Genomic DNA, 15,237 nt, shown 5'->3' with positions numbered 1-15,237 from the left:
TTCATGTGTCTGTCGGCCATCTGTATGTCTTCTTTGGAAAAAATCCATTCATGTTTTCTGCCCATTTCTAATTGGATTATTTGTTTTTTTCTGGTGTTAAATTGTATAAGTTCTTTATACATTTTAGTTACTAACCCCTTATCAGATATATCATTTGCAAATATCTTCTCCCATTCAGTGGGTTGTCCTTTAGTTTTGTTCATGGTTTCCTTCACTGTGCAAAAAGCTTTTTATCTTTGTGTAGTCCCAGTAATTTGATTTTGCTTTTGGTTCCCTTGTGTCAGGAGACATATCTAGAAAAATGTTTCTACAGCTGACATCAAAGAGATTACTGCTTATGTTTTCTTCTAGGAATTTTATGGTTTCAGGTTTCACATTTATGTCTTTAATCCATTTTGAGTTTATTCTTGTGTATGGTGTAACAAAGTGGTCCAGTTTCATTATTTTCCATGTGGCTGTCCAGTTTTACCAACACCATTTGTTGAAAAGACTTTTTCCCATTGTATATTCTTGTCTCCTTTGTCATAAATGAATTGACCATATAATTATGGGTTTATTTCTGAGCTCTCTAATCTGTTACATTGATCTTTGGTCTATTTTGTACCAGTAACGTACTGTTTTGGTTACTACAGATTTGTAGTACATCTTGAAATCTGGAATTGCGATACCTCCAGCTTTGCTCTTCTTTTTTTTTTTTTTTTTTTAAAGATTTTATTTATTTATTTGAGAGAGAGAATGAGAGAGAGAGAGCACATGAGAGGGGGGAGAGTCAGAGGGAGAAGCAGACTCCCTGCCGAGCAGGGAGCCCGATGCGGGACTCGATCCCCGGACTCCAAGATCATGACCTGAGCCGAAGGCAGTTGCCCAACCAACTGAGCCACCCAGGCGCCCCAGCTTTGTTCTTCTTTCTCAAGATTGGTATGGCTATTCAGGGTATTTGTGGTTCAATACAAATTTTAGAATTATTTGTTCTAGTTCTGAGAAAAAATGGTGTTGGTATTTTGACAGGAATTGCATTAAACTGTAGATTGCTTTAGGTAGTATGGAAATTTTAACAATATCCATTCTTACAATCCATGAGCATGAAATATCTGCCCATTTGTATGTGTCATCTTCAGTTCTTGCATCATGATTTATAGTTTTCAGAATGCACTTAACCTCTTTGGTTAAATTTATTCTTAGGTACTTTATTATTTTTGGTGCTGTTGTAAGTGGCATTGTTTTCTTAATTTCTTTTTATCCTGCCTCATTATTATTGTATAGAGATGCAACAGATTTCTGTATATTTATTTTGTATCCTGTGACTTTACTGAATTTATCAGTTCTAGTCATGTTTTAGTGGAAGCTTTAGGGTTTTCTATATAGAGTATCATGTTATCTGCAAATAGTGAAAGTTTTACTTCTTACCAATTTGGTTGCCTTTTATTCCTTTTTCTTATCTGATTGCTGTGGCTAGGACTCCCAGTACTATGTTGAATAAAAGTGGTGAGAGTGAACATCCTTGTCTTGTTCCTGATCTTAGCGTAAAAAGCTTAGTTTTTTGCCACTGAGTATGATGTTAGCCGTGGATTTTTTATTTATGGCCTTTATTATGTTGAGGTATATTCCCTTTAACCCACTTTGTTGAAAGTTTTTATCATGACTAAATATACTTTGTCAGATGTTTTTTTCTGCATCTATTGAAATGATCATATGGTTTTTATCCTTGCTCTTGTTAATGTAATTGTATCACATTGATTTACAAATACTGAACCACCCTCACATTCCAGGAATAAATCTGACTTGATCATAGTAAATAATTTTTTTAATATATTGTTGAATATGGTTTGATAATACTTTATTGAGGATTTTTGCATCAATATATATTAGAGATGTTGGCCCGTAGTTTTCATTTTTGGAGTGTCTTTATCTGGTTATGGTATCAGGGTAATGCTGGCATCATTGAATGAATTTTGAAGCTTTCCTTCCTCTTCTATTTTTTGGAAGACCTTGAGAAAATTAGGTATTAACTCTTTTTTATTTTATTTATTTATTTTTCTTTTTATCAATGAGTTGTGACATCTGTGTACCATTGTAACTACCACCACAGTTAAGATCTAGAATGTTCTCAATACTCCCCCAAATTTTTCTGGAACCCTTCCCTGAAGCCCCTTTGCTTTCAGTCCCCATTCCCACCCCAGATCCAGGCAACCACTGATCTGCTTTTTTCACTATAGATTGGTTTGCCTACTCTAGAATTTCTTATAAATAGACTCATACCTACCAAGACAGTGCTCCCACCTCCCAGGACAGTGTTCCATGGAACTTCATAGCTCTCCATCTCCATATCATCCACATCAAGATTCAGTATTAACTCTTTTTTAAAATTTTGGTAGAATTCATCTGTGAAGCCATCTAGTTCTGGACATTTGTTTGTTGGGAGTTTTTTGATTACTGATTTAATTTCATTGCTGGTAATCAGTCTGTTCAAATTTTCTGTTTCTTCCTGATGTCGTTTGGGGAGGTTATATGTTTCTAGAAATTTATCCATTTCTTCTAAGTTGTCCAATTTGTTGGCATATAATTTTTCATAATATTCTCCTATAATTCTTTGTATTTCTGTAGTGTTGATTGTTATTTCTCCTCTTTCATTTCTGATTTTGAGTCCTCTCTCTCTTTTTTAATAAGTCTGAGTAAGGTTTATCAATTTTGTTGATCTTTTCAGAGAACTAGCTCCTGGTTTCATCGATCTGTTCTATTTTTGCTGCTGTTGTTGTTGTTGTTGTTTTTAGTCTTTATTTCATTTATTTCTGTTCTAATCTATTATTTCCATCCTTCTACTGTCTTTGGTCTTTGTTCTTCTTTTTCTAGTTCCTTTAAGTGTTAAGGTTAGGTTGTTTATTTGAAAATATTCTTGCTTCTTGAGTTAGGCTTATATTGTTATAATCTTCCTTCTTAGAACAGCTTTTGTTGCATCCCAAAGATTTTGGACCATTGTGCTTCCATTCTCATTTGTCCCCATGTATTTTTTTTAATTTTCTTTGATTTCTTAGTTGAATCATTCATTGTTTAGTAGCATGTTATTTACCTTCCATATATTTGTGTTCTTTCCAGATTTTTTCTTGTGGTTGATTTTAGTTTTACAGCATTGTAGTAAAAAAGACATATGATATGATTTCAAGCTTTTTGAATTTATTCACTTGTTTTGTGGCTTAACACATGGTCTATTCTGGAGAATGTTCTGTATGTACTTCAAAAGAATATGTATTCCACTGTTTTGGATGGAATGTTCTGAATAATCTATTAGGTCCATCTGATCCAATGTGTCATTCAAAGCCACCATTTCCTTGTTACTTTTTAGTTTTTGTCTGGATGATCTATCCATTGATACAAGTGGGATGTTAAAGTCCCCTACTATTTTTCCATTACTATCGATTTCTCCCTTTATGTCTGTTAATAGTTACCTTATGTATTTGGGTGCTCCCATGTTAGGTGCATAAATATTTAAAAGTTTTATGTCTTTTCATTGGATTGTTCCCTTTATGATTAGTGTCCTTCTTTGTCTCTTGGTACAGTCTGTTTTAAAGTCTATTTTGTCAAATATATGTATTGCTCCCCCAGCTTTCTTTTCACCTTCATTTGCATGATAAATGCTTTTCCATCCCTTATTTTTAATCTGCATGTGTTTTTAGGTCTAAAATGAATCTCTTGTAGGCAGCATATAGAAGGGTCTTTTTTTTAATCCATTATGTCACCCTATGTCTTTTGATTGGAGCATGAAATCCATTTACATTCAAAATAATTATTGATAGGCATATACTTATTTTCATTTTGTTACTTATTTTACAATTGTTTTTATAGTGCTTCTCTGTCACTTTCTTCTCTTGTTCTCTTCCCTTGTGGTTTGATAGCTTTCCTTAGTGATATGCTTGGATTCCTTTCCCTTTATTTTTTGCATATCTATTACAGGCTTCTGCTTTGTGGTTACCATTAAGTTTGTATATACTATTCTATTCATAAAGCAGTCTATATTAGGCTTATGGTCACTTAAGCTTGAACCCATTCTATAAGCACTAAATTTTTACCCCCCACACACATTTTATGTATATAATGTTATACTTTATGTTATTTTATTTTGTGTATCCTTTGATTTTTATAGATACAATTGATTTTACTGCTTTTGTGCTTTAACCTCTATACTAGTTTTATAAGTGATTAATCTACTACTTTTATTATGTTTGTATATACCTGGGACATTTGTTCTTTTTCTAATTTTCTTACTCTTAATTATGGCCTTTCCTTTCCACTCAAAGAACTCCCCTTAAAATTTCTTATAAGATTGGTTTAGTGGTAATAAATTCCTTTAAATATTGCTTATCTAGGAAACTTTATCTCTCCTTCTATTCCGAATAGTGGCCTTGCTGGATAGAATATTCTTGGTTACAGTTTTTTTTTTTTTTTTCTCTCTCAGCACTTTGAATATATCATGCCACTTGTATCTGACTTGTAAAGTTTCTGCTGAGAAATCAGCTGATAGCCTTATGGGTTTTCCCTGTGTATAAATGCTTTCTTGTACTGCTTTTAAAATTCCCTTGTGTGTAACTGCGTTCTTGTGCTGATTTTTTCTGTTCCCTTCTGCTATTTTAATTTTATGTGTCTTGGTGTGGACTTCCTTGTGTTGATTTTATTTGGGGATCTCTGTGCCTTCTGGATCTGGATGTCTGTTTCTTTCCCTAGATTTGGACCATTTTTCAGGTATTATTTAGTATTTTTTTTCTCAAGTGTACGTGGAATATTTTCTAGGATAGACTATATGTTAGGCCACAAAACAAGTTTTAGCACATTCAAGAAGATGGAAATCATAGCAGGTGCCTTCTCTGACCACAATGGCATGAAACTAGAGATCAATAAAAAGAGGAAAAATGGAAAACTCATGAACACATGTAAATCAAATAATATTATCCTGAACAACCAAATGGATTAAATAAGAAATTAAAGGGAAAATTTTAAAAAATGAGACATACAAAATGGAAACAAGATACCAGAACTTATGGAATGTAATAAAAGCAAAGAGACAAAAAACACATTAAGAAGAAAGAAAAATCCCAAGTAAACAACTTAATTCTTAAGGAACTATAGAAAGAAGAACCAGCTGAGCCCAAAGTTAGCAGAAAGGAAATAATAAAGATTAAAGCAGAAATAAATGAAATAAGAACATAAAAACAATAAAAAATATTAACCAAACAGTTGTTTCTTTGAATAGATAAAGAAAACTGACAAACCCTTAGCTAGACTAACGAAGAAAAAAAAGAGAAGGGACCCAAATCAACAAAATTATAAATGAAAAAGGAGACACTACAACTGATATCACAGAAATTCATAGGATCATAAAAGGCTACTATGGACAACCATATGCCAACAAATTGGGCAACCTAGAAGAAATGAAAATAAAATTATTAGAAACATACAACTTACCAAGACTAAGTTAGGAAGAAATTAAAAATCTGAATAGACCAATTACTAGTAAGGAAATTAAATCAGTAATCAAAAATCTCATAATGAAGAAAAGCCCAGGACCAGATGGTTTCACTGGTAAATTTTATCAAAACTTTCAACAAGAATTAACATTAATCCTCAAATTCTTCCAAAAAAATAAGGAGAAGGGAACACTCTCAAACTAATTTTACAAGGCCAGCATTATCCTGATACCAAAATCAGGAAAGGACACTACTAAGAAAGAAAACCACAGGCCAATATCTCTGATAAATATAGATGGAAAAATTCTCAATTAAATACTAGCACACTGAATCCAGTAGCACATTAAACAATCATTCCATGATCAAATGGGATTTATCTCTGGGATGCAAAGACAATTTAATATATGCAAATCAATCAATGTGACATATCACATTGATAATGAAATAAAAGAATCATATAATGATCTCAATAGAGAAAAAGCATTTGACAGAATCCAACATAAAATCCTGATAAAAACTCAACAAATTTAGGCATATAAGGAACACATCTCAACATATAGGTAATATATGGCAAACCCACAGCTAACATCATATTCAATGGTAAAAGGATGAAAACTTTTCCTCTATGGTCAGAAATAAGACAAGGGTGTCTACTCTCACTATTCTTATTCAACATAGTACTGGAAGTCTTACAGAGAGCAATCAGGCAAGAAAAACAAATAAAAAGGTATCAGAATTAGAAAGGAAGAAGTAAAATTGCCCCTATTTGCAGATGACATGATTTTATATATAGAAAATCTTAAACACTCAACCAAAAAACTTATATCTAGTCAATAAATTCAGTAAAGTTGCAGGGTTCAAAATTAACATACAGGAGCACCTGGGTGGCTCAGCCATTAAGTGTCTGCCTTCGGCTCAGGTCATGATCCCAGAGTCCTGGGATCGAGCCCCACATCAGGCTCCCTGCTTGGTGGGAAGCCTGATTCTCCCTCTCCCACTCCCCCTGCTTGTGTTCCTGCTCTCGCTAACTCTCTCTCTGTCAAATAAATAAATAAAATCTTTTTAAAAAATAACATACAAACATTAGTGGCATTTCTATACACAATGAAATTTCCAAAAAAGAAACAAATGATCCCATTTAAAACAGCATCAAAAACAATAAAATACTTAGAAATAAACTTAACTAAGGAGGTGAAAGATGTCTGTGCTGAAAAATATAAGACATTAATAAAAGAAGGTGAAGAAAATAAAAATAAATGGAAAGATATCCTGTATTCATGGACTGGAAAAATTAATACTGCTAAGATGACAAAACTACTGAAAGTAATCTATAGAATCAATGAAATCCCTGTCAAAATTCCAATGGTGTTTTCTACAGAAGTAGAAAAAACACTCCTAAAATGTATGTGGAACCCCAAAAGACCCTGAATAGCTAAACAAATCCTGAGGAAGAAGAACATAGGAGGAGGTAACACACTTCCCAATTTCAAGCTATACTATGAAGATACAGTAATAAAAACAGTATGGTACTGGCATAAAAAGAGACAAATACCTTAGTGGAACAGAATAGAGAGCCTATAAATAAACCCAAGCATATAGAATCAACTAATGTTTGACAAGGGAGTCAAGAACACTCAATGGAGAAAAGACACTCTTTTCAATGGTGATAGAATAATTGGATATTCATATGCAAGAAAACAAAAGAAAGAAAGGGGACCCATATACTACACCACTCAAAAAAAAAAATCAACTCAAAATTTGTTAAGGACTTAAATGTAAGACCTGATACCACAAAACTCCTAAAAAAAAATCATAAAAAACTCCTTGGCATGGGTTTTGGTAGTGACATTTTGGATATGACACCAAAAGTACAAGTAACAAAATCAAAAACAAACAAGTGAGACTAGTTGAAGCTAAGAAGCTTTTGCCTAGCAAAAGAAAACCATCAATAAAGTGAAAAGACAACCTATAGAATGGGAAAACATACTTGCAAACAATATATCTGATAAGAAGTTACTATCCAAAATATATAAGTTACTCATACAAATCAATAGCAAAAAATAAATAAATAAATAAATAAATAAATAAATAAATAAATAACCCAGTTAAAAAGTGAGCAAAGGAGCTGAATAAACATTTCTCCTAAGAAGATAAATGAAAGGCTAATAGGTACATGAAAAATGCTGACAGGTACATGAAAAAATGCTCAACATCACTAGTCATTAGGGAAATGAAAATTATAACCACAATCAAATAACACCTCATGCCTGTTAGAATGGCCATCATCCAAAAGAAAAGATATAACAAATGCTAGCATGGATGTGGAAGAAAGGGAACTCTTGTGCACTGTTGGTGGGACTGTAAATCGGCATAGTAATTAAGGAAAACAGTATAGAGGATCCTCAAAAAATTAAAAATAGAACTACCAAATGATCCAGCAAGTCCACATCTGGGGATATACCCAAAGATAACAAAAACACTAACTTGAAAAGGTATCTGCACCCCCATGTTCATAAGCAGCATTATTTATAACAGCCAAGACAAGGAAACATCCTAAGTGTACACCGATGGGTAAATGGATAAAGAAGTTGTGTAGGTATGTGTGTGTGTGTGTGTGTGTGTGTGTGTGTGTGTGTGTGTATTCCAGTCATTAAAAAATGAGGAAATCCTACCATCTGTGACAACATAGATGGACATTGAAGGTATTATGCTAAATGAAATAAGTCAAAGAAAGACAAATACTGTATGACCTCACTATATGTTGATTCTAAACAAAACAAAACAAAAAACAAACTATAGAAAAAGAGATCAGACTTGTGGTTACCAGAAGTGGAGGGGTGGTGGTAGGGATTGGACAAAGGTGGTAAAATGGTACAAACTTTCAGTTATAAGGTACATAAGTACTAGGGATATAATGTACAACATGATGACTATAGCTAATGCTACTGTATGATATGTAAGGAAGTTGTTAAAAGAATAAATCCTAAGAATTCTTATCACAAGGAGTATTTTTTCCTTTATTTTTTTCCTCTTCCTTTTCTTTTTATAGTCTCTATATGAGAAGATGGGTGTTACCTAAACCTATTGTGGTAATCCTTTACAATGTGTGTAAATCAAACCATCATGCTGTACACCATAAACTTATACAGTAATGTATGTCAGTTTTTCTGAATAGTATTGAAAGAAAACAACAAATAAAATGTGAAAATGATGGGCACAGTACACATATCAGAATGTATTCTTCTCTGCAGTCCAAAAGCATTGAAATTGTTTTGATAAGAAATAAGTTCCTTTCCCATTGACTTCAAATTCATTGGTGGTAGTCACTGAAGAGTGGTGCACATTGATACACACCAGGTCTAGAAAAATTTGATCTTCATTTTGTTCATTTAATATAAGTAGTCAACTGTAGGAGGTGGTTACAGTATACTTATCAGCCACTTCAACAATAGCACATATTACAAACATATTCACCTTTACCGTAATTTATCAACTTTAATGTTTTATTGAATTTCCATCATTTATCTCTTCTGCCCCAGAATCACTCATAACCATCTTGCTTACTATCTCTAAGACCAGCTTTAACTCCCAATCCCAGGCTCCTCACACCAACTGCTATAAAATATGAACATAAGAACTCTCCATTTTGGAATGAGCCACCATTGTGTATGAAGATTGTGGACTCTGGACCCAATCCTGGTTCTGCCACTTATTAGGTGTCTGACTTGAAAATCATAACCTTTCTGTCTTTTCATAAGAGTTTAGGATAGAAATAAGATTTATTGGAGAGGGAGCAAGAGGCAGCAGAGTAGGGGACCTTGTTTCATCTGGTCCCTTGAATTTAGCTGGTTATCTATCAAACCATTCTGAACACACACAAATTCAACCTGAGATGTAAGAAGATTTATCTGGATCTCCACAAGCAGAAAAAATGACTACTTTTTGTGGAACCTTGAACCTTCAGGGGAAATATCCGAAGATAAATGGAGGGGGGAGGGAGCCTCCATAAGCCAGCCACCAGAAAGTGATATAACACCAGAACAAAAAATCTGGACCCTTGGAAATCTGCTCTGGTGAGAGACACCCCCTACTTAAAATGGCAGAAGGGACAAATAGGGAGAATTCTAGGTGAATCACTGTGGTCTCAGGATTCCAGGAGACTAAGAAAGAATGGGGGAGGAGCCTGACCCAATAAAGTGCCCAAGCAGTGGAATGGGGAGAATGGTTATGGTCAGCAAGCCCAGAAGGGACTCTCAGCTCTGGTCACCTTAAATGGCAAGCCGAGCTGGTAGGGAGACTGCCCTCTGCCTGACCACTCTGAAAAGGACTAGAAGGTACAGCCTGTTTAACATCCTAGGGGAGATATAAAATGGCTTGTGCCCATGACAAGAACAGCTCTCAGGGTGGTGTGGCCCATGAAGGGACACTGGGGAAGCACCCAGCATGACCCAGGAGCTGCAGAAGAGGGTGCACGCCCGAGCCCATGGCCACTAGCAATTGCAAAGTCACAAAGCACAGAGATGCTCATGGGACCCATAACTCCCCCCGGAGAGGTTTGGCGGGCATGAATTGCATGAGTCTGTGGAGTTTGGTAAATGCAGAGGCGGAGACAGTTTGACCTGGAGGAATTGTTGAATAGGGGGAATGGTGACATTGTGGCTTTGGGCCAGAGATTCCCACAAGGCCATATTTGCACCGACCCTCTAAAGAGAAGCAAAAACACGACAGGGAACAGAAGCCATGCAGACAACCAGTTCACATTAAGCCCATCCTCCTGACAAGGAGTGGGGCAACTCCACCTAGGCAAAGACGCCTGAGAAGCCGAGCAGCAGGCCCCTCCCCCGGAAGACAGACTGGAAGAACAGTTGAATGACAAACATATTTCCCACAGGACTGTAAAACTCCACTGTCAGGGTAAAATAATATAGGGAACTCCAGGTGTTCCCTCAGGACTCTTTATATTTCAGGCTAAAATTTTACATTTCTTTTTCAGTTTCTTTTCTTATTCTTTCTTTCTCTTTTTTAACGCTGTTCCCATTTCAAATAGATTCTTATTTCCCAACCTATGTTTTTAAGTAGCTTCTTAACTTTTATTTTTTTCACATACCTGTTTTATAGATTATGCCCCATACTAGCCCATTTTTCACTCTATTCAATTTTATCTTGATATATATAAGTTCTGATTTCTTTGCAATTTTGGGATATAGTGTGTTCTAACACACAGACCAAAAATCAAGCAGGAACAGGCAGATCAAACTGCTATGTGCACCCTGAGAGATTATAATCTCTCTCCCTGCCCACCTCTTTTTTTTTTTTCTTTCTTTCTTTTGTATTGTTTTTGCTCATCTTGGATTTGGTGACCTATCTGTGGTAGTTTTGACCTCTTCAGATTTTTTTCTAAGGTGTATTTTGCTTGGGTCATGGTTGATATTTTGGACTCTGTCCATTCCCTCAAATATCCCTCAACAAAGTGACTAGGAGGAGGAACTCCCAACAAAGAAAAGAACCAGAGACAATGTCTTCTGCCACAGAACTAATGGATATGGATATAAGCAAGATGTTAGAAATAGAATTCAGCATAGCAATCATGAGGTCAAGACCTAGGCTTGAGAAAAGCGTTAGTGACAATATAGAATCTCTAAGGGCAGAAATGTGATCTAATCAGGGCAACTTAAAAATGCTATTTCACTACTGGGTATTTACCCCAAAGATACAAATGCAGTGATTCGAAGGGGTACATGCACCCCAATGTTTATAGCAGCGATGTCCACAATAGTCAAACTATGGAAAGAGCCTAGATGTCCATCAACAGATGAATGGATAAAGATGTGATGTGATATAATATATATAATATATACATATGTATGTATATATTACATATATTACAGGCAGTAAATTCCTATCTTTCAATAGTTACCCTCAACATTATATATACAAAAATACATATATATACATTATATATACACACACACACACACACACACATATACACAATGGAATATTATGCAGCCATCAAAAAAATGAAATCTTGCCATTTGCAACAACATGGATAGAACTAGAAGGTATTATGCTAAGTGAAATAAGTCAATCAGAGAAAAACAAGTATCATATAATCTCACTGATATGAGGAATTTGAGAAACAAGACAGAGGATCATAGGGGAAGGGAGGGAAAAATGAACCAAGATGAAACAAGAGAGGGAGACAAACCATAGGAGACTCTTAATCTCAGGAAACAAACTAAGGGATGCTGAAGTGGAGAGGGGTGGGAGGAATGGGGTGGCTGGGTGATGGACACTGGGGAGGGTATGTACTATGGTCAGCACTGTGAATTGTGTAAGACTGATGAATCACAGACCTGTACCCCTAAAACAAATAATACATTATATGTTAATAAATTTTTTTTTAAATGCTATGAATGAGATTCAGTCTAAACTGGATACTCTAATAGCCAGTGTAAGTGAGGCAGAAGAACAAATCAGTGATCTAGAAGATGAGCTGATAGAAAGGAAGGATGCTGATGAAGACAGGGATAGGCAGTTAGTAGCCCATGAAAATAGACTTAGAGAGATCAATGATGCCATGCAATGATCCAATGTCAGAATTATTGGGATCCCCGAGGCGGTGGAGAGACAGAGAGGAATAGAAGGTATATTTGAGGAAAATATAGCTGAGAACTTCCCAATCTGGGGAAGGAAACAAGCACTCATGTCCAAGAGGAAGAGAGGACCCCTCCCAAAATCAATAAAAATAGATCAACACCCCAACATATAACACTGAAGCTTGCAAATCTTAGAGCCAAGGAAGCTATCCTGAGAGCAGCTAGGGAGAAGAGATTTCTTGCATACAGTGGGAGGTACATCAGAATAACATCAGACCTATCCACAGAGACCTGGCAAGCCAGAAAGGTCTGGCAAGACATATTCAGGGTACTAAATGAGAAGAACATGCAGCCAAGAATACTTTATCCATCAAGGTTCTCATTCAGAACAGACAGAGAGATAAAGAGCTTCCAGGACTGGCAGAAACTGAAAGAGTATGTGACCACGAAGCCAGCCCTGCAAAAAATGTTAAGGGGGATTCTCTAAAAGAAGAAAGAACACAAGAGTAATATATACCAGAAATTAACAGAGACAATCTATAGACACAGGGACTTTACAGGCAATATGATGGCAGTAAATTCATATCTTTCAATAGTTAGCCTCAACATGAATGGCCTAAATGCTCCCATCAAAAGACACAGGGTTTTATTGAATAAAAAACCAGGGCCTATCCATATGCTGTCTACAAGGGACTCATTTTGAACCTTAAGAAACCTTCAAATTGAAAGTGAGGGGATAATCATTTATCATGCCAACGGACCTCAAAAGAAAGCTGGGGTAGTAATTTTCATATCAGACAATTTGGATTTTAAGCCTAAGACTGTAGTAAGGTATGTAGAGGGACACTATATCATGTTAAAGAGTCTATTAAACAAGAAAATCTAACAATTGTAAATATATATGTCCCCAACATGGGAGCAGCCAACTATATTAACCAATAATAGCCAAAATAAAGAATCATATTGATAATAATATATTAATAGTAGGACACTTCAACACTCCAGTCACAGCAATAGACAGATCATCTAAGCAGAAGATCAACAAAGAATCAAGAGCTTTGAAGGACACTGAACCAGATGGACTTCATAGATATATACAGAACATTCCATCCTAAAACAACAGAATATCCGTTCTTCCCAAGTGCACACAGAACTTTCTCCAGAATAGATCACATACTGGGTCACAAAGCAGATCTCAACTGATAGCAAAAGACTGAGATTATTCCCTGCATATTTTCAGATACAATGTTTTGAAATTGGAACTCAACCACAAAGAAAAATTTGGAAGGAATCCAAATATTTGGTTAAAAAGCATCCTGCTAAAGAATGAATAGGTCAACCAGGAAATGAAAGAGGAACTTAAATAATTCATGTAAACCAATGAAAATGAAAGCACATTGGTTCAGAACCTATGGGATATTGAAAAGGCGGTCCTTAGAGGGAAGAATATAGCCATCCAAGCCGCTCTCAAAAAATTAGAAAAATCCCAAATGCAGAATCTAACCTTACACCTAAAGGAGCTGAAGAAAGAACGGCAAATAAAGCCTAAACCAAACAGGAAAAGAAAAATAATAAAGATTAGAGCAGAAATAAATGAATTAGAAACTAGAAGAACAGTAGAACAGATCAACGAAACTAGAAACTGCTTTTTTGAAAGAATTAATAAGATTGATTAACCTCTGGCCAGACTTATCCAAAAGAAAAGAGAAAGGACCCAAATTAATAAAATCATGAATGAAAGGGGAGGAATCATGACCAATACCAAGGAAATAGAGACAATTATTAGAACTTATTACCAGAAGCTATATTCCAACAAACTAGGCAATCTGGAAGAAATTGATGCATTCCTGGATACTTATAAAATAGCAAATGAAACAGGAAGAAATAGACAATCTGAACAGACCAATAACCAGCAAGGAAATTGAAACTGTAATTAAAAAAACTCCCAAAAAACAAGAGTCCAAGGCCAGATGGCTTCCCAGGGGAATTCTACCACACATTTAAAGAAGAAATCATATCTATTCTACTGAAGCTGTTCCAAAAAATAGAAATGGAAGGGAAACTTCCAAACTCGTTCTATGAGGCCAGCATTACCCTGATCGCAAAACCAGACAAAGCCCCCATCAAAAAGATAATTACAGACCAATATTACTGATGAACATGGATGCCAAAATATTCCACAAGAGCCTAGCCAATAAGATCCAACAGTATATTAAAAAGATTATTCACCACCGCGAGGTGCGATTTATTCTTAGACTACAAGGGTGGTTCAACAATCACAAATCAATCAACGTGATTTATCACGTATCACATTAATAAAAGAAAAAAACAAGAACCATAGGATCCTCTCAATTGATGCAGAAAAAGCATTTGACAAAATACAGCATCCTTTCCTGACAAAAACTCTTCGAAATATAGGGATAGAGGGAATATACCTCAAGATCATAAAAGCCATCTATGAAAAGCCCACAGCAAATATCATTCTCAATGGGGAAAAACTGAGAGCTTTTCCCTTCAGGTCAGGAACACAACAGGGATGCCCATTCTCACCACTTTTATTCAACATAGTACTAGAAGTTTTAGCCTCAGCAATCAGACAACAACAAGAAATAAAAGGCATTCAAATTGGTGAAGAAGTCAAACTCTCACTCTTCACAGATAACATGATACTTTATGTGGAAAACCCAAAAGACTCCACCACAAAATTGCTAAAACTCATATAGCAATTCAGCAACATCACAAGATACAAAATCAATGCACAGAAAGCACTTGCATTTCTATACACTAGCAATGTGATGGCAGAAAGAGAAATTAAAGAATTAATTCCATTTACAATAGCACCAAAACCCATAAGATGCCTAGGAATAAACCTAACCAAAGAGGTAAAGGTTCTGTACTCTAGAAACTACAGAACACTTATGAAAGAAATGGAGGAAGACACAAAGAGATGGAAAAACATTCCATGCTCTTGGATTGGAAGAATAAACAGTATGGAAATGTCTATGCTGCCCAGAGAAATCTACACATTCAATGCAATCCCTATCAAAATAGCATCAACAGGGACGCCTGGGTGGCTCAGATGGTTAAGCGTCTGCCTTCGGCTCAGGTCACAATCCTAGGGTCCTGGGATCGAGTCCCACATCAGGCTCCCTGCTAGGCGGGGAGCCTGCTTCTCCCTCTGC

Source organism: Phoca vitulina, unplaced genomic scaffold (genome assembly GCF_004348235.1).
Source record: "Phoca vitulina isolate PV1807 unplaced genomic scaffold, GSC_HSeal_1.0 scaffold57, whole genome shotgun sequence".
NCBI lineage: Eukaryota > Metazoa > Chordata > Mammalia > Carnivora > Phocidae > Phoca > Phoca vitulina.
This window is presented reverse-complemented; position numbering follows the sequence as displayed.